The following is a 26,129-nucleotide window of genomic DNA, read 5'->3' as shown; positions in this document are numbered from 1 at the left end:
TTGATAACATGTTGTCATGTTTAGTTTTTTGAATGCCTTCATTTTGTTTTATTGTATTATGTATGTTCGGGGGCAGTATTGATTTTAAATGTTTGACAGAAGGCCTTTTTTCCAACCAACTTTCATAGAATTATCGTGTCCCATTATTTTTCAGTTAACAATATGATAACCTCATTAATTTAGTTTGCACGATGGTGGAGGGTGGGTGCATCAAACACCTCCCCTTAATAAGGTTATTGTTATGGAAGTTGTAAATAAAGTGTGATGTTCTCAAGGGAGTCATACTTTCTTGAACAATTATTGAACATCGAAGGTAAATGCACAAGGTTTGTACTAATAAAACACATTTAACAATTGAGTGAGGTCTTATTCAATATGTATTAATTTGTGTTTATTTTATTGATGTTCATTTGATTAAATTTAATTTTTTACACTTGGTAACGGCTAATGTTCCATTTAGTCTATTTCAAATCAGTTTCTTATACAGAAGAAACCTTTAATAAGTTGAGCAATCACAAACTTTATCCAGATTATTTTACCTTAGTTCAACATTACAGTTTATTAATGAGAACCATGCCCCCTGTAGATGTTGTGCTTTTTATCGCATACCTGTATAAATCACGGTTTTTACCACACTGTACTTAACTATTTTGGAGCTCAGTATTTTAAATTATTCAATAATTCTAATTTTATTGTTTCTCCTTCAAAGTTTAATGTGGCGACGGTACATGTATTCTATTTTGTACATTTATTAGTGTATCAAGACAACATAGTACATTTTTACAACTCAAGGCTGATGTTAGAGTGAACTATCATCAGTTTTAATCACACTTTACATTTTATATGATTATTTTTTTAGGTCTGATGGAAATTCAGTAAAAAAGGACATGTTTAGATCAAAATATCAAAAAGATCAAAAATACCAAAAAGATTCAAAATACCATAAAGAACGAAAACTCCATTTTCCAGGGAAACCTGGACAAAAACTTAAGTTGTGGTAGTTATCGAGGTGAGTGACAAGGTCAACTTTAACAATTGTGCATGTGAAGTGGGGTCAGTGTTTGCTGGGCAGAGTTGGCATGAGTAACATTTTCTTCTATGTGTTTTGTTTGTTTATGCTCCTGGTCCTATTTCTCAGGAAAATTTTCACTTATACTCTTTGTTTTTACAGAGAATACCTTTTTTTTTTTAGAAATGTGTGTATAAATGTAGCCCTACTAATGGTGGCCATTTTGTCCTGTATTGTCAGGCTGTTTTGGAGCTTCACACCAGGGGTTATTTTTATTCACTAAAAGTACAAATAAGAAGTAATTTGTAAAATGTTATATACATTTATTTTATATATTTATATACATACATATATATATATATATATATAATATATATATATATAAAGGAGAATAATATGTGAATTTTAAACTGGTCATAAACAATTCTATTAATATGCAAAATTTCTTCTTGTGAAATAAAGTTGACACTTTACAGAGTTTATTATAAGAAGTTATTATGCGAGGACATGTTAATTCAAAAGAAATCAGTCTGTAAACACTACAAAAACATTATTGAAAGTCATAAAAATTGGATTAACACTAGTAGGTTTAAAACATTGGCTACTGAGTATTGTGCAAACGTAATGGAAAATACACAAATAAATCAATCCAGAAACCAACCTTATAATAAACCATAGTTTCTAAAACTGACCACAGTGGCTGGAGTTTTTTTTACTAATCCAATTTTGTTTAGTATTTTTCTCCATATTGAGTTCAAATAACAAATTGTATTAACGAAACTAAAATTATAATATTTAGCAATCAATGGTCACCGTACAGAACTCTTCCAGAAGTTCTTCCAGGCAATCTTATCATTGTCTTTAATTGCTTGTAAAAGCGAAAATTACGATTTCATATGCAAACGATTTCTTGACACATGCCAAACCGTCGTATGTAGGACTTGCAGCTCACGAGATGCAAGCGATTTCGTAGGGTTGTTGACAAAACCTTTGTCTCAATTGCTCAATGACTTGAAATCAGATATGATTGGATGACTTGATGATTTCTTATGTTTCACTAAGTACCCCCTTTTCCAACAAAACAATCATGTCACTCATAAATTGTAGGCCTACTAGGAGGATCTTTAGCGTAACTTGGTACAAAAATTAACGTTGAACTGTTGTCGCTGACTTTGATTCTTCAAACCAAAACACACAGCTAGCATGCTTCAATCCAGTAAAGGCAGCCATCTTTAATGTAACTGCCACTAGTGCTTGTTGCAGTGTGATTACTGTGAACTAACTATGTTCTACACTAAAGGTTAAACTTGGTGTGTTTTCCTTTTAACCCTTCGCATGCCACTAATAAATTCATTAAATTTCCTAACTGTTATATATGAATATTCTTTGTATCATTATCTAGTAAGTTTAGATATATTTGCAACAAGTGCTCCTTACCCCATATGACGTAATGTGTCGGCTGTTTTAATCGTATGACTTTGAATAAACGGCATTGGCTACTCGAGATCACCTGACCCCCCTCATCCTTTGGTCACTGCCTCGTCCGAGCATTCCTTGAGCCGCTGTAGGCAGTCAACTCCCAGTCTCCGCTTACCACACCACCCCTCGTGTGGCCGTGTTCTAAGAAATGTAAAAGTGTTCTTTATTTCGATTCACCCGCCCCCGGCATAAGTACTGTTATTTAGAACAAAATATAACAAATGACAACGAGGTCGGTTTAAATTTACATACCGGGCAATGCAAACTGTTCGACTTGTGCCGCGTAGTGTAAATTTCGGACAAACACGTGTAAATGTTGGATGACGAAGTGGATTTAGCGCCGTTACTACACAATATCGAACTGGCGCGGGCAACACAAAAATGTCGGGAATAATCGGGCGGAATCGGTGAATACGATCAAAATAGTGAGACGTGGTCGTCATATATCGAGCGCTTCGAACTATTCATCGAGTGCAAACAATATTAAGGAGGAGAAAAAGGTTAGCACGTTATTAACTGTTGCCGGTGTAAAAACGTACAGTCTATTACGGGATTTATGCACAGCCCAATAAGCCGTCTACAAAAAGTTTTGACGCATTAGTATCTTTGATTCAAGATCACTTGTATCCAAAACCATCGTTCATAGCCGAGAGGTAACAAGTTCAGCAAAAGGATTCAGCACAAAGGCGAATCAGCAGCAGACTACATCGCCCAGTTAAGAAAAGATGTCCACCCATTGTGAATTTGGGGCAGTTTTAAACGATTACCTGCGAGATCGTTTAGTCTCCGGAATTAGTAGAAATGATAGCAACAAAACAAAAATTGTTAGGAGAATCCAGCTTGACATTTGACCAAGCAGTTAAAAATCATCACGTCAGCAGAAGCCGCTGAGAAGAATTGCAGCAGCCTTGGCGATCAACGGAGAGCCGCAACGCCGAGCGACTACAAAAGATGACAGCTCATCACCGCAGTGTAACAGCTGGGAGCAGAACATCGGCGGGTGCCGGCGGCGCTACCACACCTGGAAGTCACCACCCCACAACAACCCCAAAAGCAGCGCTTCGCACGACTACAAAGTGCAGGTGTTCGTGTTGTGGTAATGTGGGCCATTTGCACCATCAGTGTCGATTGTTTGGTGTTACTTGTAACGCGTGTGGAAAAAAGAATCACATTGCTAAGCGTTTGTCGATCAAAGGGTAAGCCCCAAAACCAACAATCTAAGTTTAGTAAACACTTTAAAAATAAAAATGATAGTAGACATAATTATGTAGAAGAAGTATGTAGTCAAAACACTGATAGGAATGTTGAACCTGAAAGCTATGAGGAAGATATTTCAAATTTATTTAAAATGAATGAAAGGGAAGTTGAGCACATTAAAGTTAGTCCGGTTAAATTAGAATTAATAGTTAAGGGTAAGCCAATCTATTTTGAGGCTGATACAGGCGCGTCAGTAAGCGTGTGCGAGCGAGCAGTTTTACAAAGAAAACCTAATAGTTGTAAATTATTGCCCCACTGGACTTATCTCTAAGTTCGTATACGAATGAACCTATAGTTCCGTTAGGGAAAATTGAAGTGGATGTTCAATATCAAGGAGTTAGCAAATTTCTTGAATTGTTTGTAATCAAGAAAGGAGCTCACCCTCTCATAGGACGAAATTGGCTTCAAAGTCATGGTGTGGAAATATCTTTCAAAAATAAAATATTTGGCATAAGCAATAAAGACAGTAATCCGGATGTTACGAGTAAACATTGCATTGAATTAACTAAAGATTTGATCAAAGAATTTCTGGAAGTTTTCAGTGACAAATTAGGTCAATACAAAGGTGAACCAGTTAAATTAAAGTTTAAAACCTGACGCCACACCAAGGTATTTTAAGCCACGGTCCATTCCCTTTTCACTTAAAACTAAGTCGAAAAAGAACTAGAAAGGTTAACTGAGGAAAAAGTACTTGTTCCAGTAAAAAGTAGTGACTGGGGCACTCCCATTGTTCCAGTAATAAAAAAAGAGACGGAGGAATACACATTTGCGGAGATTTTAAAGTTACCTTAAATCCATGTTTAGAAGTTGAAAAGTACCCTATCCCCAGAATAGATTAAATGTTTACTTGTTTACAGAAAGGCGAAAAATTCAGTAAAATAGATTTTATGCCAAGCTTATATGCAGCTAGAGTTAGATGAAGAATTTAAGAAATTATGCACTTATCAGTACCCATAAAGGGTTATTCAGTTATCAAAGAATGCCGTTCGGAATTTCTTCCGCAACGAGTATATTTCAGTACAGAATCGAACAGTGTTTACAAGACTTGTCCAATGTTTGTTGTATTTTTAGACGATATATTGATTACAGATGTAAACGATGATCTACACTATCAAAAAACTGAGGGAAGTTTGCAAGCGCCTAAGCGAAAATGGTCCTCACAGTAAAAAAGAAATAAATGCACATTTTTTGCAACCTAAAGTGGAGTATTTAGGTTTCTGCATTGACAAAGAAGGGTTGCCACACTTCCGAATCTAAGGTAGAAGCAATTAGGAATGCTCCCATACCTAAAACAGTGACAGAGGTCAAAGCTTTAGTAGGTCTAATTAAATTACTACTCAAAGTTCATACCACATTGTTCCACCATACTAAGTCCCATGTACAGTCTTCTTAAGAAGGACACACCTTTTAATTTTAATAAGAATTGTATCGCAGCTTTTGACAAAGTAAAAGAGTTACTTTCAAAACGCACCAATTTTGGCGCATTATGACACTAATTTGCCTTTGAAGTTAGCCGTAGATGCTAGTTCAGTTGGCTTGGGAGCCGTCCTAAGTGGTTATCTCACCAGGTGGTATAGAGAAACCAATAGCCTATCAGTCACGCGCACACTCTCACAAGCCTGAGCGGAACTATTCACAGATAGAGAAAGAAGCTCTGGCTATCGTATTTGCAGTCAAAAAGTTTTAATCAATACTTGTACGGTGGGAAATTTATTTTGTACACTGATCACAAACCTCTTTTAAGTATGTTTGGAGGTTACCTATTTTTGCTGCCCGGCCGTATGCAAAGATATGCTTTGTTCCTGTCCGGTTACGAATTTGACATTCAATACGTAAAGGACGGAACTAAATAATGCAGATATGTTATGTTATCTAGATTGCCTTTAAGTGTCAATCACAACAATGCTACTGATGAGTTTGCGTGGCAAGGTACATATTTACATTGTATTCAAGAAAGCTCATTACCTTTCACTTTTGAACATGTAAAAATCAGATACACAGAAATATCCAGTTTTAAGTAAAGTGTATGGCTACATTATACACGGTTGGCCTAATGTCATTCCTGAGGGAAGCGAAGAGCTTACTCCGTATTTCCAGAGACAGAACGAACTGACAGTTGAATTTGGAGTAATTATGTGGGGTTATAAAGTAGTCCGTACCAGTTTAACTTTAAGGGATTATGTACTTAAAGAGCTTCATTCTAGTCATTTAGGCATTGTGAAAATGAAATTGGTAGCACGCAGCTACGTCTGGTGGAACGGTATTGATGAACAGATCACAAATATGGCTAACAGTTGTTCTTCCTGTCTCCGGGAAACGGAAACAACCCGTCAAGGAGTCAATTACATGTTTGGCACTATCGTTCCGTCTCCCTGGGAACGTATTCATGTGGACTACCTAGGACCTTTTAAAAATAAAATGTATTTAATCGTCATTGACGCTCACTCAAAATGGTTAGAAGTAGGCGAAGTTAGTTCAACCTTCCGCTAAACTAGCTATAAGTTTTCTAAGAGAGCTATTTAGTCGCTTTGGTCTACCTGTTAATTTACATTCTGACAATGGACCACCCTTTACCTCATCGGAGTTTAAACAGTTTCATGGAAATGAACGGTATAAAACATACTTTTAGTCCTGTGTATCATCCAAAAAGTAATGGCCAAGCAGAAAACAGCGTGAAATTTGCTAAAGACAAATTAAAGCGAGCATTTTCATGACAATGCAGATGCTAGCGTAGCCTTGAGTAGGATATTGTTTGACTACCGTAACTCTGTACATAGTACTACCAATGAAACACCAAGCAAGTTAATGTTTGGCAGGAAACTGCGCACCCGGTTGGATCTATTGAGACCAAACATTACCCAGTTTGTAAATAAGAAACAAGAGGAGAGCAAAAATAGTTTTAATAAAAATATTACTAGAAGATTTTTTATCCAGGTCAAAACTGTATTAATGCGAGATTACAGGTCAAACAACAAATGGTTGCAAGGTATTGTAAATAAACAAATCAGTCAGTGTTATGTATGAAATAGAGTTAAAATTCTGGCATTGTAACGAAACGTCACATAGATCAACTGATCGGTCCTGAGTGACAGTTCGCTAGACAGAGACTCGAGTGTGCAGTAGCAGAAACTGTACCGATAGAAGAAACGTAACAACCCCGACTTCCGCAAGCGCAGACGTAGACTTGGCAGCGCCGCAATACCAATCGCAGATGTAACTCTCCCCCTGCACATGACGTAAATCGAATCGCCAGTTGGCATGGCAACCATTACAGCGAGTGGTGGAAGGTCATTCTCTACCCCTCTACCCCGCACTGTACTACACCCGTATCAGCTGTATAAAATCAGCTGTTCTTGACAGCACCTATCGAAGTCGGATGCGACGCTATCCTGAGCGCACTAGAAAACCTGTAAATAAACTTGACTCATAATAAAGATGTACTTATTCAGTAATGGTTGTGTATTATGTTATATTATGTGTTTTTTCTTTTTATTATATTGTGGTTTTATCAAGCATTTATTTGAATTTAAACTTGTTTAGTGTTTACTTGTTGTTAATTATAGAATCATGTCATATCAGTACTTTATCAAATATTACTTTAAGTATCAAGAGGAAGCATTCAAACTATTGAAGGACAATTAAATTTTTAAATTTGATTTTTTAATAGGGAGGAAATTGTTATATATGAATAATTCTTTGTATCATTATCCAGTAAGTTTAGATATATTTGCAACAAGTGCTTCCTCACCCCATATGACGTAATGTGTCGGCTGTTTTAATCGTATGATTTTGAATAAACGGCATTGGCTACTCGAGATCACCTGACCCCCCCTCCTCTCCTTTGGTCACTGCCTCGTCTGAGCATTCCTTGAGCCGCTGTAGGCAGTCAACTCCCAGTCTCGCTTACCACACCACCCCTCGTGTGGCCAGTGTTCTAAGAAATGTAAAAGTGTTTTTTTTATTTCGATTCACCCGCCCCCGGCATAAGTACTGTTATTTAGAACAAAACATAACACTAACGTTAACTTTTTTTTTTTTGTTCAAGAAAAGTAAAAAAAATGTTGTTTTCTTTAAGTTCAAAGCTATTTTTATTATAGCTCAATTATAAAAGGTAAAAGCGTATTTATTGATAAAAATAAAAACTAACTATTTACAAAACTGTCTGTTTTAAATCAATTTTAATTTCATACTAAAATGTAATTAAAACTTTTTCATTGTAATTACATTTTACTATAAAACAAGATAAATATTTCAAACTAATCACCACACTACCACACAATGAAGAAATAATGAGATACGGAGTAGATGCCCGTGGCAAACAGCGCGCGCTCGCGACAACTGATAAAGCTAGTAGTAATACACGTCACAGATATGTTTGGTTATGGCTCTGTAGAAGATGCAGAACTGACGAGCAGGTGGTTAGAGTTAAGCAAAGGGCGCTCGCCTCCCTCTGGCCACAAAGTGAAACTCGTTTTATAAATATTTCCTTGGCAACCCACGATAAGCAACGGAGCGTGCACCGGGCATTTTCAAGGCTTTTTGTGAACTACAAAACTCTCTAAGGGACATAAAACTATAATATCGGATATAACTGTATTTGGCGTATTTTTCCTAAGTCTATCATTCTAATATATTCTTCTTCTACGGCATAGGAAGGGTTGAAACAACACTAAAACCAACACTTTACGTTTTTTGAATAAATTTATTTGAATTTTCAAAGTTGTAAAGTCCTTTTTGAAACACCCTGTACAATTAGAATGAATGATCACTCAAACATTTTTAAGTAAATAAGTTACATAAAGTTAAAAACAGATACAATTCTCTTTATTTTTAATTACCTCCATGTTTTTGTATCTTTTGTTATTTATTCACCTCCACAACCTGCTTGTATGCTTTCTTCATATCCACTTTTTGCATTTGTAGAACCTTTATTCACCTCATTCCTGCATGACTGCTTCCATGTACATTTTGTAGTGTTACATATGTGTAACGTTGGTCTATTATAGCAAATATTTGATTACATTTTAAGTAGTAATAGGTTTTTTGTCATTGTGCACAGTTGAATCACATGATAAATACATGATATTTATTTACTGTTAATCTAAACATATTGACAAGTACTATGGAAACTTGTTTCATAACCACCCGGCTGCATTAACTGAGATAATGCATATCACATTAATGTAAAAACAAACAGGATTGCTAATTTTGCTATAACCAACAGAATTTAAAACATTGTACACCTAGATCGTGTATCACGTAATATATGTGAAATACATTTCAATGGACTGACATGCAAGAATGGTACGAACAAAAAGAATGGATGAACAAGATGGCAGGTTCTAAAATCATCAACGATTATGTCACAATAATAGGTTATACATAAGTTTGATAGATTGACAATGACTGTCACAAATAAATGACACTGTCCAGGGTGAGAAACCATGTCACAAATATGATATGGTCTATATTTTATTCCAAGTCCTGTCAGCGTGATCAATAACTTACGTCTTAACCAATAATAAATGACAATGTTTCAGAGTGAGGAAATGTTACAAATAAGTGATTGTAATTTATTCCAAAACCTTTCAATGTGGTCAATGACCTACATTTTAACCAATAATAATAAATCAAATCAAATATCTGTTAGAAAATCTTTTTGGTTAGATCAGTCTAAACTCATATCATTTAAATGAATTTTATTCTTCCAATGGAGGGGCAATACAGATGATTATGTATCTGTACATTTCAAATAGTTAATGATTCTTAATCTTTACTGACAAAGCTATTGTCATGACCGCAGAGCCAATGACTTAACAACTAATGGTAACTTAATGAAATATTATAATAATACAATAATAATATAAAAGATTGTGGTTGAAATATAGTGTAAGAAAAGAAACAATGCTCAATGAATGATGAGGTTGATTTATGGAGTAATGTCATGAAAGTAAATGTCACTGATTAACTTTTTGCAATAAACCACTAATAGTCTGCCTGAAATAGGCTAAAACAATGCAGAAGTCATGATCACTCAGTTCAAAAATATGATCAGTATTAAAAATATGATAGTAATATTGTTTTACAGATTAGATTTTGTGAAAACTGTAATGGAAAGTTAGTTGGGATATCAGGAGTTTGTACTAGAAAACTAAGTTATAAGAGGAATTCTCTATATACACATAAAATTAAGTTATGACTATAGAATAAAAAATATTATATATTTGTCCTTTGTTTAATTCATATGAGATAGAGATAAAAATTTCCGAGTAATTGTAAGGTTACAATGAATACAGGTGTATTCAAGGAGGGATTTGATGAAGGGGAAATTTTCTCTTCTTGCAGTTGGCCAGTACTGCTGGCAATATTTGTTTGCTTCTACTACTCCTCTTTGTTAGGACCATCAAAAGCTACAGGTCATTTTGACATAGGGCTGTGTGCATATTAGAATTTACTCTCTTGTATTTTGAATTATCTTATTGGTAAATGTAACTAAATCTATAGTAAACATTTAGTACATGTTTGTTTATTTGTGCCGTATTTTTTGTTTCAGTGAGTTTATGACTGTTTTGTACCCGGCCTTGTTGGTCGTTGAAGTCCCTGACGAACATAGAAGGTTCTGGATTAACCTCAGTATTTAGACTACGAGCTGTTAGCAACAGTGATGGCTATCTGTGATATTACACAATATTGTTTGTGCGCAGGCGTACAACTTTAGTAGTTTTTTGTTATAAGTTTTTCAATAAATGTAGTAATTGTCTTAAAAGAAAAAGATACATTGATTTCAGGATTTATGATAAAGATTAAATAGAGTTAGGAATATAAAATGTATAAACATCAGGTCAGATAAATAGTTTTGTAAAATAAGTTATATAATTTTATAGGCAGTAGGGTTTATTTTTATTTTAATAATTGAGTATCGAGTAACTAAAGTGGTTTTTCTCATAAAGAAAATTAAATATAGTATTATAGCATAAAAATGAAACTTACAAAGTGAATTAGGTTTGGTAGTAAAGCTATACCAAGTAATTTACGGAGTGAGACAAGTTTTTTGAACATAAGAGATTAACTATATTATGATACAAATTGTAAAATGTGATTTAAATGACGTACTTATCAGTATTGACATTGAATTTCATCAAATTTTCCATTCACAAAAACGGTTTACCCAAGGAAATGAAGCCTCAGGAATAGCTGAATTGGTCGAAAAATGCCTACAGTCAGCTTATTTCTCTAGGAACTTCTATGATATATTTGGTATTTAGAAAACCAATACACACCAATAAATATCTGAATATCATCATATCTAGCTCATAGGTTTGGCGTATTGAATACTTTAATTAATCGTGCTATCTACATGACAGATAAAGATAGCTGGAATACTGAGAAAGGGATATTAACCAAGCAATAACAGGAGAATGAGTATAATTTAACACAGATTAATAAAGCTTTTAAAAACAAATAACAATAGTTGTGTCAGAATGTGCCACATTTAGATCAAAAAGAAAATGGAGAACATCCAAAACTGGCTTATCCAAGGGATGACTGAATAGAGAGTGTTAAGGAGACAATATAAAAACTGTATTCAAGCCAACTCAAAAATTGAAGAACTGTTTGATTCCAATTAAAGATATGATTCCACTGTTTGCGCCGGGAATCTACATAACTCTGTGTGGTTGTGACTCAGTTTACATTGGAGAAACAAAACTTTAATATCCATACAAGTTTGTGAACTCATCCAGCACACCGAATATCAGGATATGGGAATCAGCCATAGCAGAACACTGTTTCAAAACACAACATGCAATAGACTTAAATAAAACAAAAGGGCCTTGAAAAATTCCATACTATTTATCCAAGGATCATAAGATAAAACTGAGAAATAATTTAAGAAGGAAAATAACTTCAACAAAGAAGATAAGTATCAGGTAATCAAAAACCTGGCAGTCTGTGATAAAGAAACAACATTGATCGCTGTTGGATCATTGGTTCCCTCTTCACTCACCTGCGGAAGTGTATTACTGGCCCCACCACTTTTGGTCTACACATTTTATTGACTAAAGATAAACTTTCCATAGCAAGGCCAAAGTATTTTAAGATGTTGTATTAATTGGTTTAGCAATTTTTTTAACAAATTTAAACCAGAAAACCTGCAGTCATGACACTGACTGGCGTAATTCTAAGAATTAGTATTAATTAAGGAAATTCCAATAAATCTTGTCAGGCAAATAATTTGGTGAGAAAGATTTAGGAAGTGTCCAATTTTTGTTTTCTTTTTACATATTTTACATGTTGTGTCTGTCTGTCTTCTGTGCAATAACTCATAATAGAAAGGTCCTAGAGACTTGAAACTTGGTACATAGATTTCTCTTGGTTTAAGAAATAAACTTATACATCTTAGGATTAAAACTTTCAAAAGGGCAGAAAGAAGTGCTGTTATGTTTCAATACATTCAGTCGGTCCTTTGATGTTAATATGAGTTTCGGAACTAAGTTGTTGTTAGTGGAAAGAACATTTTTATTTACAGATTTTGAATTCTCAAAATAACTTTGTTTGACTTACTATATAAAATAAATTTCCTAATTTGTTTAAATGTTTTTAGTTTGTTTCTCCTTAGTAACCAACTTTTTATATAAATAATTGAACAAATATTAGTGTCTATACAGCTGTTTAGAACAGTGTAACTGGAAAATTAAAAACATAATTTCTGAATATCATAATTGTTTACAATATTTTGATTAGGAGGTGCTCAATTTTGAGTGTACAGGTATAAAAGCTAGTTATAGGAGTTTTTTTGCCATTTTTTGGAAAATTTTTAAACTATTGTTTGAAACATTGTACAAAATCTGCAATATATATATTTAAATTGAAACCCCATATAAAACATAGAACCATTTAAAACGTGTTTTTCCTTTACCTTAAACTGAAATGTTTAATTTCATTCATGCCTGAACATAAATACTCTAATAAAACTTTAAATTGATGAAGTAATAAAACTAACTAGGGTTGCAGTTAGCTAAAACTGTTTTTAGATATAATTTCCAACAAGCAAGAAAATGGATTGGACATGGATTCTCCATTTATCAGGTTTGTTGGCAAACCATCTTTCTACATAAATTGCGAAACTTACGTAATATGTAACAATAACAACCCATTTTACAGTAGAATAATATATTGCTATAGGGTTGTAGATGATATTCTGAGCTTAGTTGAAGGAAATTAAAATAAGAATAATAAATTGTTAAAATTTCTTAACCCTTTTAGTGCCAACTTTCGGACGTTGGATTATTGTGCGTAGTTTGCCAGCCATCCGTATTTTTGGACGTTTTGTAAAAAAAAAATAAAAATTACTTTAATTAGTCAAAATAAATATACTTGTAATGTTTTAGAATCGCAATACAACGATCTCTTTCCGATAATTATATTACCCAGTTTATAAGTCATACTAGGTAGCCATATTTTGATTTTAAAGTTGGCTATTTTTGTGCATTTCGTTTCTCAGCTGTCAACAATTTTTTGAAACAATTGTCAAAGTCAAAGTCAAAGTCAAATCATCTTTATTTACATAAACTTTAAGTTTAGTAACTTGTGTCAACAAATAAAGGTTTAGGTCTAGTTGTCTTGTTGGTCTTAGGTCCTCCTTCCGTAGAATTCGTTTAGTGAGTAAAATGGTCGATCCAGTAGCCAGTTCTTAAGGGTTTGTCTGAAGTGTTTCCGGTCTATTTTTTTCAAGTCTTCAGGAAGTGCGTTCCACATCTTGGCGCCAGCATAGCTTGGACTCTTTTCAGTTGCTGTGAGCCTATGGCGAGGCAGGCAGTAATCAGATGCATGTCTTGTGTTATATTGATGCATTTGTGCATAGGTCCTTGCTGCCTCTGGTGCTTTGATGTGAACATGCATCACAGCTTCTAGGATGTATAAATTTACAACAGTTAGTATTCTAAGTTGTTTGAAGGAATCCCTGCATGTTTCCCTGTATTGAAGACTTCCCAGAATTCTTATGGCTCGTTTTTGCAGCACCAGTAACCTTTGTATGTTTCCTGCTGTGGTGCCTCCCCATACGATGATTCCATATCGGAGGTGTGTCTCAAGCAGCGCATAGTAGGCAACTTTTGCTGTAACTAAGTCACCTATGCTTTTCACTCGCCGTATTACATACAGTGCTGTGCTGATTTTTTTGCACACAGAATCAATGTGTGGAGTCCATGAGAGGTCATCGTCTATAGTTATACCTAAGTATTTAGTGGAAGTGACTTCTTCTAATTCAGTCAGCCTCCCTGTATCCTCTTTGTATTTTCCTAGTACTAACTGTTTTGTTTTTCTTTCATTGACAACCAATTCATTTCTATGGCAATATTGAATGGCCATGTTGAGTGCTATAAATGCGTTTACTTCGAGATCTTTTGGTAATTTTTCCCCTAGTAATAGAACTGTGTCATCAGCATACATAAGTCCTTTACTATAGTCTTGTATATAGTTAGGAAAGTCATTTGAGAAGAGGATGAATAAAACTGGACCCAATACTGATCCCTGTGGGACTCCGCGTGAGACAAATTTAGGTACTGATCTAATCTTTTTTATACTCCCTCTGCTTGTGTGATTTATTTCAACCACTTGGCTTCGTCCTGTCAGGTAGCTGGTGAACCATGTTTTTGAAGTACCTTGTATGCCAAGTGTTGACAGTTTCTCAAGGAGTTGTTTATGAGAGAGGCAATCGAAAGCCTTACTGTAGTCTAGTAAAATAGCTGTACATGTATTGCCTGCTTCAAGCTGGTCTATTATGAACTCCGTAAGACTAATCAAGGCTGTTTGTTGTTGATTTTCCAGCTAAGAAGCCATGTTGGTCAGGTGTTAGTAAAGAATTGGTCACCAGATGTTCAATAAGTCTAGTTAACATTACTTTTTCAATCACTTTAGAAAAGGTTGAGATAAGAGAGATTGGTCTGTAGTTTAGTGCTTGTGTTGTGCAGCCTTGCTTAAATTTAGGGTAAACTTTAGCCAACTTTAATGCAGACGGGAAGATTCCAGATTGAAATGATTTATTAGTAATATTAACTAACGGTTGTATTAGTTCGTCTTCACATAACTTAACTATCTTTGATGAGATTTCATCATACCCAGCTGATGTTTTTGTTTTTAATGACCTAATAATCTTGGACATTTCTAAACTGTTGGTTGGCGTGAGTAGTAATGGTGTTAAGTTTACATTTTCAGGTGATAGAAGTGTGTGAGTTTTGTGTAGTCCATTCATGTCTATAATCTTTTTAGCCGCATCAATAAAGAAATTATTTAGGTAGTCTGCCATTATTATTGGGTTAGTTGTAACTTCATCTCCTGTATCAAGTTTAATAGGCAGATTCTTTTCATTTTTTGATTTCCTTTCTGTGTTTATGATATTCCAGAGTGCCTTTGTTTTATTGTCAGCCTCAGCAATTTTAGATGCAGTATCTTTTTGTCTTAGGTATCGGAGTCTTAGGTCATAGTCTTTTTTTAGTAATGCAGCATTCCTCTTGTCATCCTCTCTACCTGTTGTGTTATACAAAGTTTGAGCTGATGTAAATCTTTGTCTTAGGAGTAGAGCAGTTGGGTCATTCAAAAGGTAATGATTTTTCTGCTTACTATATCTTGATTTTATTACTGGACAGGATTGATTTAAAGCTTGGTTTAGGACATTATTAAATTTGTTGTACGTTTCGTTTGTGTCATCAGTATTGTAGATATCTTCCCACTCTTGCTGCCTCAGTAATTCTTTGAGCCTTAGTAGGTTTCTGTTGCTCATATTTCTTCTTTCTACAGTCATTTTGGGTGAGGATGTGTTTTTGTTTCTGGATATTGTACACAGTTGTCCTGTATGGTCAGAGATACCGGTATTTAAAACTTCAACATAGATCTCTTCTTGGCCGAGGTTGGTACACACACTGTCTATTGAGGTCATCGAAGTAGGTGTTATTCTGGTTGGAGGTAAGTCAATTCTGTACATGTTGAATGCTGCTAATGTGTCAGTCAGCTGACTAGAGTCCTTTTTCTTGTTGAGGCAGTCTATGTTTATATCACCGATGAGGAGTGTTGGGTGTTTTTTCTGCTTCAATCCCTTTGAAGAGCTTCCGATATGATCTCCAGGCCTTCTTCCACGTTATTTCCTGTTCTATAAACTCCTGTGATATAGAACGATGACTTGCTTAGATTAATCTTTAATGTTGCCACTTCGCAGAGCATCTCGGCACAAATGTTTTGTGTGTCAACAATCTCAGTTTTGTTTTCTAGTTCTTCTTTAACATAAAGAGCTACACCTCCTTTGGTGTGTAATTCCCTACAGTATGCTGCCACCAATGAGTATCCTAAGAGTCTTGTGTTGTCTAATGTCTCCTTTTTTTGTCCATGCTCTGTTAGAATTACAATGTCTGGTTCAATTGAGTTAAGAAGTGTATTTAGCTTGTCAATTTTATTAGATTACTCTGTCTGTATTTTGGTGAAATATTGTAAAATAGGGTTTATTTTGCTTATCCGATCTTGTCCTTTTCCTGTCTATTATTTTGTAACAGCAATTTAGGTTTTGGACTTTAGTCTCTCTGTCAACCCTAAAAAATTTCTGTTTACTTGTGGAGTTGGTTGAATGTTTGGGAAACAGAGTTGTGTTTCTGAGGCTTGTCCTGTTTGAGTTATTTGCGTGATGGGTATTAATAATTTTGTAAAAGTCTATGTAGTTGTCATAAAAGATTTCTATATCTTCATTTTTGTCACGGATTTTTGCAGTAAAGGGTGGTTTTGCTATTCGAGTTGTTGCTGAAAGGTGGGGATTTTCTATTTTTCTGTAATTGTTAGCTGCATGCTTTGCTACTTGGAGAGATACACTGAAAATATTTTTCCCCTTTCTGCCAAATGTCAGTGGACTTTTATACTTCCGTTTGTCTGGGATGGATTTTTGTCTGCTGTTTGTCTGACAGTCGAATTCATTGTAATACAGTTTTTGACTACAGGTTTGGCTGATTCCTGGGGTAATTTGGTTAGTTTTATTCTCCATATTTGTGGTCAAAAAGTTGATCGGTGCTTGGTCTAAGGTATTGTTTAAGCTCTGGGTCAGTAGTGTAGAGAGAGTCGGTAGGGTTGTTGAGAGATGTAGGAACTTTTAGCTGATGAATTTGCATTTCCATTCTCTTGATGGATTCATCTGTTTGTTCTTGTCTCCTCTTTAGGTGAGTTAGTTCGTTGAGGACAAAACTTGAACTATTCTCATGTGTCTCGGCAGTTTGAGTTTCCATATTTTTTAGTACTTTAAGTTCAAAATCTTGGCTCCTTTTGCTTTTATATTGTTTGAGCTGTTTAATTTCATTAAGGAGTTTACAAATTATGTTTTCCTTCTCTCTGTCTTGTTCTTCAAATAGTTCTCTAAGGTCAGCCTGGATTTGTTTTTCTTTTAATAACTGGGTTTCAACATAGTTTAGTTTTTCCAAAACTGTGCTATATTTGTGTATAATTATTTCCTTTTCGTCCTCTAATTCTTTAAGTTGACCTTGGTAGTTTATTTGTGAAGTGTTTTTTTAGCTCTTCCATATCCAGAGCTAGTTTGGAATTTATAAGGGTTGCATTTAGTAAGTCCTGTTTTAATTTGTGGTTTTCAGTTAAAAGTGCATTGCCAACTTCTGCCGCAAGTGAAAGTGAGGTCTCTAAGTCAGTTTCTTCAATGTTGTCAATGTTTAATATTTTTTCTTTTAGTTCACCGAGTTCGATTTCAGGTTCTATTCTCTGGGCTGCATATACCATTAGAGGGACCAGCTATAAGAGTGTCTCTCTCACTGATTGTATTTGCTTCGTCAGCTTCTCTTAAAGCAGCGTTTAAATTTTTTGTTCTTAAAATTATCAACTTTTTGTACCCCAAACAGTGTTTTATTTTGTTTGTAAGAGAATAGGTCTTTTCCTGTAGCTTTGGCCGTGGTTTTATCCCCAAAGAATTCTACATAATATTTGACATTTGTTTTTGTTTCGTTAAGTATTGTTTCCTTAACAATTGCTGGCCAATGTGGGTAACCCTTTATTTTGGCAAATACCAGGTCCCCCGGTGAGAAGGCATTTTCTGAAGTCATTTTGAGATTATGTAATTTTTAGTATGTCTAGTCTTAACAGTTTTAATGACTTTGTCTGATTGTCTGTCAATTTCTTGAGACCTTGTATTTAATGGTTCAGTAGAGAACAGTTTTTAATGACTTTGCCTAATTGTCTTTCAATTTGTTAGGTCTTGTGTTTTAATAAAGTAGTTAATGGGGTAAAAATTTGGTTTGTCAGAATAAGAAACTACTGTTTTTTATACTAGATTTGGCAGACTTCTAGTGGTCAGGAGTAAAAAATATGTCAGATCAATAAAGGGAGGCTGTTTTTTTATACTAGATTTGGCAGACTTCTAGTGGTCAGAATTAGTCAGAGGTTGAAAATAAATGTGTTTGAATTTATGGGTAATCAACTCCTTGTCAGCCAGATAGAAGCAGTACAGTGTTAATTGTACTGCAGTCAGCTAAGAGGTGTTGTCGTAGCATAAGCACTGCTGACGCGGGTGTCTGGGTCAGCGGCCTTGTTACATACTGTGTAGCACTGCTGACACGGTATCTGGGTCAGCGGCCTTGTCACATATGGTGTAAGCGCCTGTGAGGTTGTCTTGATGGTGTTAGGATAACAGTGACGTGTTTAGTCGCTTATGTGTTGGCAATTTTTTGTGACGTCACAGTCAACCTTTTGTTTTATTATTTATTACCGCAATGAGCTAAGCTTGTCTGACTAAATTAAAACTACAGTATTTGTAATTATGTAGAGGTGTGTGCTTCAGCTACTCTCAGAGTGGTATATTCTTCAAGTTGGATAACGAGTTTCATGTGTAATTGCTGCCTTTTAAAAGTAGGTCAGCTATGTGCTATTAGTTTTTTCAATGTATTCCTTGCTTTATCTTTTATATTTGTATTATATTATAGTTGTAACACTTACAGTTGCTGTTGAAGGTTGTGGTGGTGAGTAACTAGTAAGCATTTTGTTGGGTTTACCTACTAATAACTGCACTAATATGAGGAGCACTTTCACAGTGAATGTTAAGTGTCGGCCATCCTTATTTTATATCCTATTTTATATTGGAGAAAAAAGGAAAAAAAACTGTTGTGTATGTAACGTAGCAAGCACTAAATCAGGAGGAAAACTAAAAAAAAATCATCCTATATGTGTGTTAAATGTAAGAGAGGAGTGCACACAAAGTGTTACCCTCTACACTTCTGCTGAACGTTCTCTAAAAATTTTCTATTTTGTACATTTTTATGTAATTTTTTTGTACATTTTACTTGTTATTTTAAGTGATCCCTAGAGAACAATTTTTTATTTATTTCAAGAGAGTTACTAGCCTATTGATCTGTGAAATATTTTGACTCTTGTGTTAAGACCTTCAAGAAAACAAGAAGACATTTAAACAGATTAGGCAAAACGGAGTGTTTTTTTCCAGGTTAGCACACTTTTGGAATATTCTTTTTGTAACTTTCACAATTTTTAATTTATCAGTTTGAAAGTTTGTACATTTCAATAGAATAAAAATAGGAATTCAGTGATGTAATCAATGTTTTTCCAATGTTCTTTTTATTGTTGTGTATCACAAGTTAAACTCAAAAAAGTAAAAAATAAAAAATTTTTAAATACTAATAATTAAATTTTTTTTAAAGTAATAAACACAATTTTTTGTTAAATAATGTGCAGGATACAAAATACAACTATTTAAGTTTAAAACAAAAAAAACCCATGAATTTATCTTAAAAAATAGTGTATTTACAATTGTTTAAAAGAATTACGGTACATTTTTGGCTAAACGTTGGCTGGCAATCTTGGTACAAACATGCATGTGTATGTCTGGCATTCCTGGTCCAAATTTTGAAAATTTTGTTTGGCACTAAAAGGGTTTAATTTCTTATATTGTTTATAAATTTTGAAAAAGATATTCAGAAAGATTCACATCACCATGGATACACAAACGGCAACATTTTCATTGTATGGTAAATAGACTTACAAAAAGTCCTTATGATTAGAATGGGCTTATAGAAAAAATATAATAAAATTAAGAACAAAAAGGTATACAACTACAAAACAATTGGAAAAATTTTTTAAAATCATTTAAAATTAGGTGAAATTCAAATAGTTACAAAAATGAATAAGATAAAGAATAATCCTTCGATTAGTACAAATCTTATATATAACTAGAAAACAGGTTGTTCTCTGATGTATTTAATGTTTTTGCAGGATATTATTTAACATCAGTGGTGTAACTAACACCCCTCCCAAGTCCAAAAAATTAAATAATACTTGTATAACACCAATCCAACTCTTTAAATATGCAGTAAAATGTTTTACTTTAAATTAGGCCTATCCAATGAATTCTAATTTAGATTTATTCCATTCCCTCTGGTGTGGTGTGCTCTTCATTCAATCATATAAATCCCTGACCTAAGCCAAGCTCTGGTTATGCCACTGATTCACATCTATTGCAAAACATACACTTTGGAATAAGATTATGTATGTGGGTTGTTAACTTGATAGGCACTAGCTCATTACAGCTTCATTATTCGCAATCATTTGAATTTTACCGGTGGAACAGAATTGAATTGGTCGTCCTAAACCCTAAAGCTTGATTTCTGAGATTACTAGATGTTACTCAGTAATTTTTTTATGGGAACAGATGCAGGCTCTTTCTTACAGTACTTTGTCAATGACAAAATGAATTTAGTGGCATCAGTTGCAGAATTTTCAGCATGCTTTTAAGAGCAAAATGTTTTTCATTATATTAAAAACTTATATGTACAACAGTTTTGAGCAATGTATAGAAGTTGGAAGTACCTCCTTTAACTTTAAAATACCATGAAATTCACTGGAGAACGAGCTGAATTCAAACTTAGCAAAAATTATAACAATAATTTTTGTATTTTGATGAAGTTTCTTTTTAAAGAAGAATTCCTTTTGTAAATTAGTGTTTTGTTTATTTGTAAGATTACATTTAACTGCTTTGTGAAAAAAGTATTTGTAAAATTATATTCAAATTTGAATAACAACATAGATTTACTACAAATAAACGCTAAAATAATTTATCAGCTGCATTGTTGAGCTGTTATCTTACTGTGATGCGGAAAACCTATTGTTGCACTAAAACTTGCAATAGTTATTTGTTTTTATAATTTAAAAGCTATAAATACCATTCAATTTATTTCTCCAAAAACGAACTTTTGTAACTGTTTTTATGTGATAATACATTTTAAGTTTTTAATACTGTAACTGGCCCCCATTTTGAAATTTAATTGTCGAATTCAACCAAACATTGTTATAGATTCTATCAACATAGAGATAAACCAAAACTTTATTAATTAAAAATAATAAGTTTTTTAATTAAAAAACATACAAACTGAAAAGAGATAGACCATTGCTTGCATTTAGAATTTTCCTGTTTGGTCAAAATGTTTCTATTGAGAAAATTTGATTGAAAAACCTTGTAGACTCTTACAAGAACATTGATATAGAGAAGTTAATAGTAATGACGAATAACAGTATTCCAGACGTTTGATATTTTTAAGTATACAATAAAAGAAACACTACTTCAAAGACTGGTTGGTAATACCTTCAGGTTTCAAATTCCAAAAACATTACTCCAAAGTTAACAATTTAAACTTATATGTTACGATTGGCTTTTTGTTATTTTATTGCTGTAACCTTTACGCAAGCTTTAAAATATATTTTAGAATTTGACACTTAATGAAGAAAGGAGAGTTTATTTGAAGGTCAGGGAAGTGGGATAATATTCAACTATGTAAGCTCTTTTATTAAACAAGAGAGGAATACCTCCACACCATGTGTCATGTAATCAGTTTCACTGAGGTTGCATTGCAAATTTTTAATGTTTAGTAACACATTTCATTATAAATAATATGCTATAAAGAGTGAGTTTTATGTCCTGGCAACACCTGGATATAATTTAAACAGCCCGAGATATCTATGTGAAACCTTGACCCTACCTATTATAACATATTTTTTTAATTTTTCAAGTTGTTGAAAATTTTGCCCCCCTTTTCAAAAGGGAGACAACTAAACATTTTCAAATACAAACCCCTATCATGTGACCCCTCATTTTAAAGGGAATAAAAAAAGAAATCCAATAATGCAAACTAGAGGTCTCTACGTTTATTTTAACAGATTTTATGACAAATTTACAATAATAAAATCAGTAACTGTCTTGTCCTGTTTATCGTAACATGAGTCAAACACTAATGCAAATTCTAAAAAGTTACCTGTTTTAATGTAGCAGGTGTTCAAACTGTTCACCTTCGGCTGTTTGACAGTGTGCTAGAACCGTGTGTAAAAACTTGAGACCAGCATTCAAGAAATGATCTCTAGAATTGGTTTGAGATAAGTTTCAAAATTCTTTGCGTTAAGTCATGGACGTCAATTGGTTTTGTTTTGTAAACCAGATATTTCATGTAGCCCCAAAAAAAGAAATCAAGTGGGTTTAAAAGTCAGGAGACCTTGCTGGCCATTCCACAGCGCCCCTTCGGCCTATCAACCTTCTTGGGAAGACATTATTTAGATATTGTCATACTTCAAGACCATAGTGTGGTGGTGTGCTCCATCTGTTGTAACCAAATGTTATCAGCTTCTTGTCCAAACATATTTTGGAGTGCAGGCACAATCTGGTTTTCAAGCATATCTAAATATTCACAGAATTTAAATTTCCATTAAATTATAAATGGACCGACCAAGCGGCGGATCAACTATTGCTGCCCAAAAACATTAACTTTTGAAGGGCGTTTGTGTATGGGCCTCTACATACCAGTGTGGATTGTTATCTGTCAACCAGTAACGACAATTATGCCTATTGACGCACTGTTGGTCAATGAAAGTTGCTTCGTCACGTAGAGACCTCTAGTTTGCATTATTGGATTTCTTTTTTTATTCCCTTTTAAAATGAGGGGTCACATGATAGGGGTTTGTATTTGAAAATGTTTAGTTGCCCCCCTTTAGAAAAGGGGGGCAAAAATTTTCAACAACTTGAAAAATTAAAAAAATATGTTATAATAGGTAGGGTCAAGGTTTCACATAGATATATCTCGGGCCGTTTAAATTATATCCAGGTGTGCCAGGACATAAAACTCACTCTGTATATGTTTAACTATGTCATATGATTGTACTTAGATTGTTTACAAATTAATTCAATGGTTTCCTCATGACATCATGGTTCCATAAGACCACTGTAAAAATCTCTTGGAGTGACATCCACCAACTCAATGTTTCTTATAAAGAAATGCAATTTCACACAAAATTTCAAGTCTATAGGTAAAGTTTGTTCTCGATATTGTGCAGACAGACAGACAGACAGAAATTAAACTTTTCGCAGCTCCTTTAATATAATAAGCTTCACTAATGCTAAAACCAATTAATTATGTAATTCAATTATACTCTATTGGAACTTATTTGGTGGTTATTCAAATGTGAAATATTTTGTTTTTTTTATCAAAATTATTTTTTACAACCCCACCTATAATTTTTGTACTGTGACCATTAGCAATATAGTACAAAACTGATAGATAAATCACATCTAGAGGCTTGTACCCCTGAAGTCTTAGGTAATTTTTTGATGGGTCCTAAAAGGTGGCATAAATGTACAAACTAAGGTATATATTTTACATCCAGAGTTTTAAATGCATAGCCCAACATGCAGAGTCTTAAAAATCATAAATAAAAATCATTTCTAAGTAAACATTTTGTGATCTTTACCTAATTTTTATGGTAATAGTTTCTGAGATTTCAGTAGCTTATATTTAAATTTGTAAAGCTTGAGGACTGCAACCATGAATGTAGTGATGAAATTTATGTTTTAGTGACCACCTTATTGGCATATATTTATGTTAACATTGTAAGGAATTTGGTTTATGACAAAGTTAGTGAGTCAGTTCTTCAATAGCATACACTATTATATTTTAAAATAGATTATTAATAAATATGCTATAAAATAAGGTGTATTGTTCTAAATAATAAATTAGTTTTCATTGTTATTATATTCTAATACGATACGAAGTTGTAAACTCTCAATATTTAATAAGCCCTTTATACCTTACGATAAACTCCCTGGCATAATTGTATTAATTGTAAAAAAAAATGGTCATCACAAAAGCCTTGTCCACCGTCCATTCCATTAGTGGTTGTATTTTATAATCTATATATGTAAAAATGAATGTTTGTGTGTATGTCCTTTATAGAATCGTAAACTATTTGACCAATCATTATGAAAATTTCTATATTAATGTATTTTTCGACGGAAAAAGGTTTATGTGCTATCCCCATTGATGTATCTCGTCACCAGGCGGCGCGCTGCAAAAGTTAAAAGTTTTTAAAGCACCTGCACACTATAAACTGCGGATTACGAGGACAGTTACGTATATTAAATAGCGAAAAAACTATTTTAAGGCGCTAAGCTTTGATGTATATTTGTCTTCAAAATACATTTCTGGTTGAACTTAAAAGCTTGTTAGAACCACTTTATAATAAAGTACATGTACGTAGACAATGGCTATAAAAATACACTTTTGACAGATTTTTTTGATCGTGGCAACAATACAAACTCTACATCGTCGTTGGAAATATAATTCACTTGAACCAGAAGTGCACACACACGGGCAAAGCTTACGAAAAGCGTGCGAAGCCGCGGGAAACAGCGAGTATATTATAAATACTGGGTGAATTGCAAGTTTGTTGATTTGAAAAAAGTTGGTAACCCACACTAGATGATCAATTAACTGTCAATCTTTTTAAACCTGACAGTAACAAGGTGGGAGTACACCACACATGTTTTTGTCGTGTAAACAGGTTTTGTGATGTTGCATGCAAAATGTCACTCATTTCATTCTCAAGATTTGTGGGACAGATTCAGGACAGGCAATGTGGTAAAGGAAATAAATTTTAATATTCCCCCCTGCAGACAAATAAGAGAAATTTTATTAATCTACTGAGTGATATATGCTTCAATGATAATCAGCCAAATTAAATGTTTTACACATGCACAATCCAAGAATTCATTCTTGCCTATGTTGAAATGAATTTTCATTTTAAAATTTAAAGTCTTCAGAAGTTGTTTCTCGATTTATTTTGGACAAATAGTACATTCATGTTTTCTTCATTGAGTATGGCTGGTTTAAATAATGAAAGCTCTGGAGAGGAAGGGTGCTCCAACGTAAGAATGTGCTAAAAACAAATCTTCTCACTGATTTTTAACATTGACTTTTCACTCCATTGTTGTTTTTTTATACTGTTATGAATAACCTATCTGTGTTAATATTTCACATCTCAAAATCTCATATATTAAAAACTAAAGAGAGTTTTCTATTCTATTCTGTCTCATATGATTGTGTACAGGTTATTTACAAATTTATTTATTCTGGAAATTTCTCGTTGCCATCATGGTTACCAATAATGCAGATGGAAAGATATTTGCTAACGCTCAGCCAAATCCCTAGCAGTGACATGCACTATTGGTCAAACTCAGCCTATTTAGGAAATAAAGCTTCAAGCAAAATTTCATATCTATAGATCAGTTTGTCTTTCAAGATATCTTGTGGCCAGACAAACAAAAATTTCCCCCACAAGTGAGAGGCTTCGCTAAGCCTCAGCCAAGAACATTTTGTAGGTTAAATTATGAACATACTGATGAAAACATTGAACTCCATCCAGTGTTAGTCCATCAATGTTTTTGAGATGATGGGAAAGGTTTGCAAGAATAACTTGTGAGATTGTCTATTATCATTACTTCAGTTACAATCTGTTTAGATTAATTCAATATATGATTAACACTTTAGTTTACTTAAATATCTAGAAGTTCCAATCAACTCTCAAGTGTTGAGTTTATCTTCATTTCACCTTCCACTTAATGCAGCATCTGAAATCTGACCACTGCTGAAAAAGTCTTGTTAACTGTTAGATTAAAAATGCTGATTATAATTCTAAATTTTTTTGCTTAATACTGACAGTCTGGTTGCTCTTGTAGAGTTGCAAGTTAAGTGTACAGCTTAAGAATTACCAATTAAAATGTTTATAATTAAAGCAGATAAAAAATGACAGTTTAAAAATGCTATAATTGTAAATATTAATGGTTTCAATTCAAACTTGCATGTAAGGAATGTGTTAGAGTATTGTAAACAAACTTGTAGATGACTTTAAAAAGTCACAAACAGAATTGATAGTGAAAATGTAATCTAAAAACAAGATAATTTCTAGAAATTTGATGAAGTTGTTAAAGAACAGAAACTAGACTTCCTGTAAATATATTACTCTTCAATGTTTGAGACAAGTCTCATAAAATGAGTGTTTTTTAATTATATTTTTTACCATTTTT

At 33.7% G+C, this 26,129-nt stretch overlaps 1 long non-coding RNA gene across 1 annotated transcript; it reads left to right on the top strand.

The window, feature by feature from the left end:
- Nucleotides 1-864: 864 nt before the first annotated feature.
- On the top strand, nucleotides 865-10,517 carry LOC124374217. The gene is made up of 2 exons (XR_006923530.1): nucleotides 865-1,009; nucleotides 10,299-10,517. It is a non-coding gene; the product is annotated as an uncharacterized LOC124374217 (long non-coding RNA).
- Nucleotides 10,518-26,129: the final 15,612 nt, after the last annotated feature.

This window comes from Homalodisca vitripennis, unplaced genomic scaffold, assembly GCF_021130785.1.
Source record: "Homalodisca vitripennis isolate AUS2020 unplaced genomic scaffold, UT_GWSS_2.1 ScUCBcl_7533;HRSCAF=15269, whole genome shotgun sequence".
NCBI classification, from domain to species: domain Eukaryota; kingdom Metazoa; phylum Arthropoda; class Insecta; order Hemiptera; family Cicadellidae; genus Homalodisca; species Homalodisca vitripennis.
The sequence above is the reverse complement of the archived record's forward strand: the minus strand, read 5'-3'. Positions and strand labels throughout refer to the sequence as shown.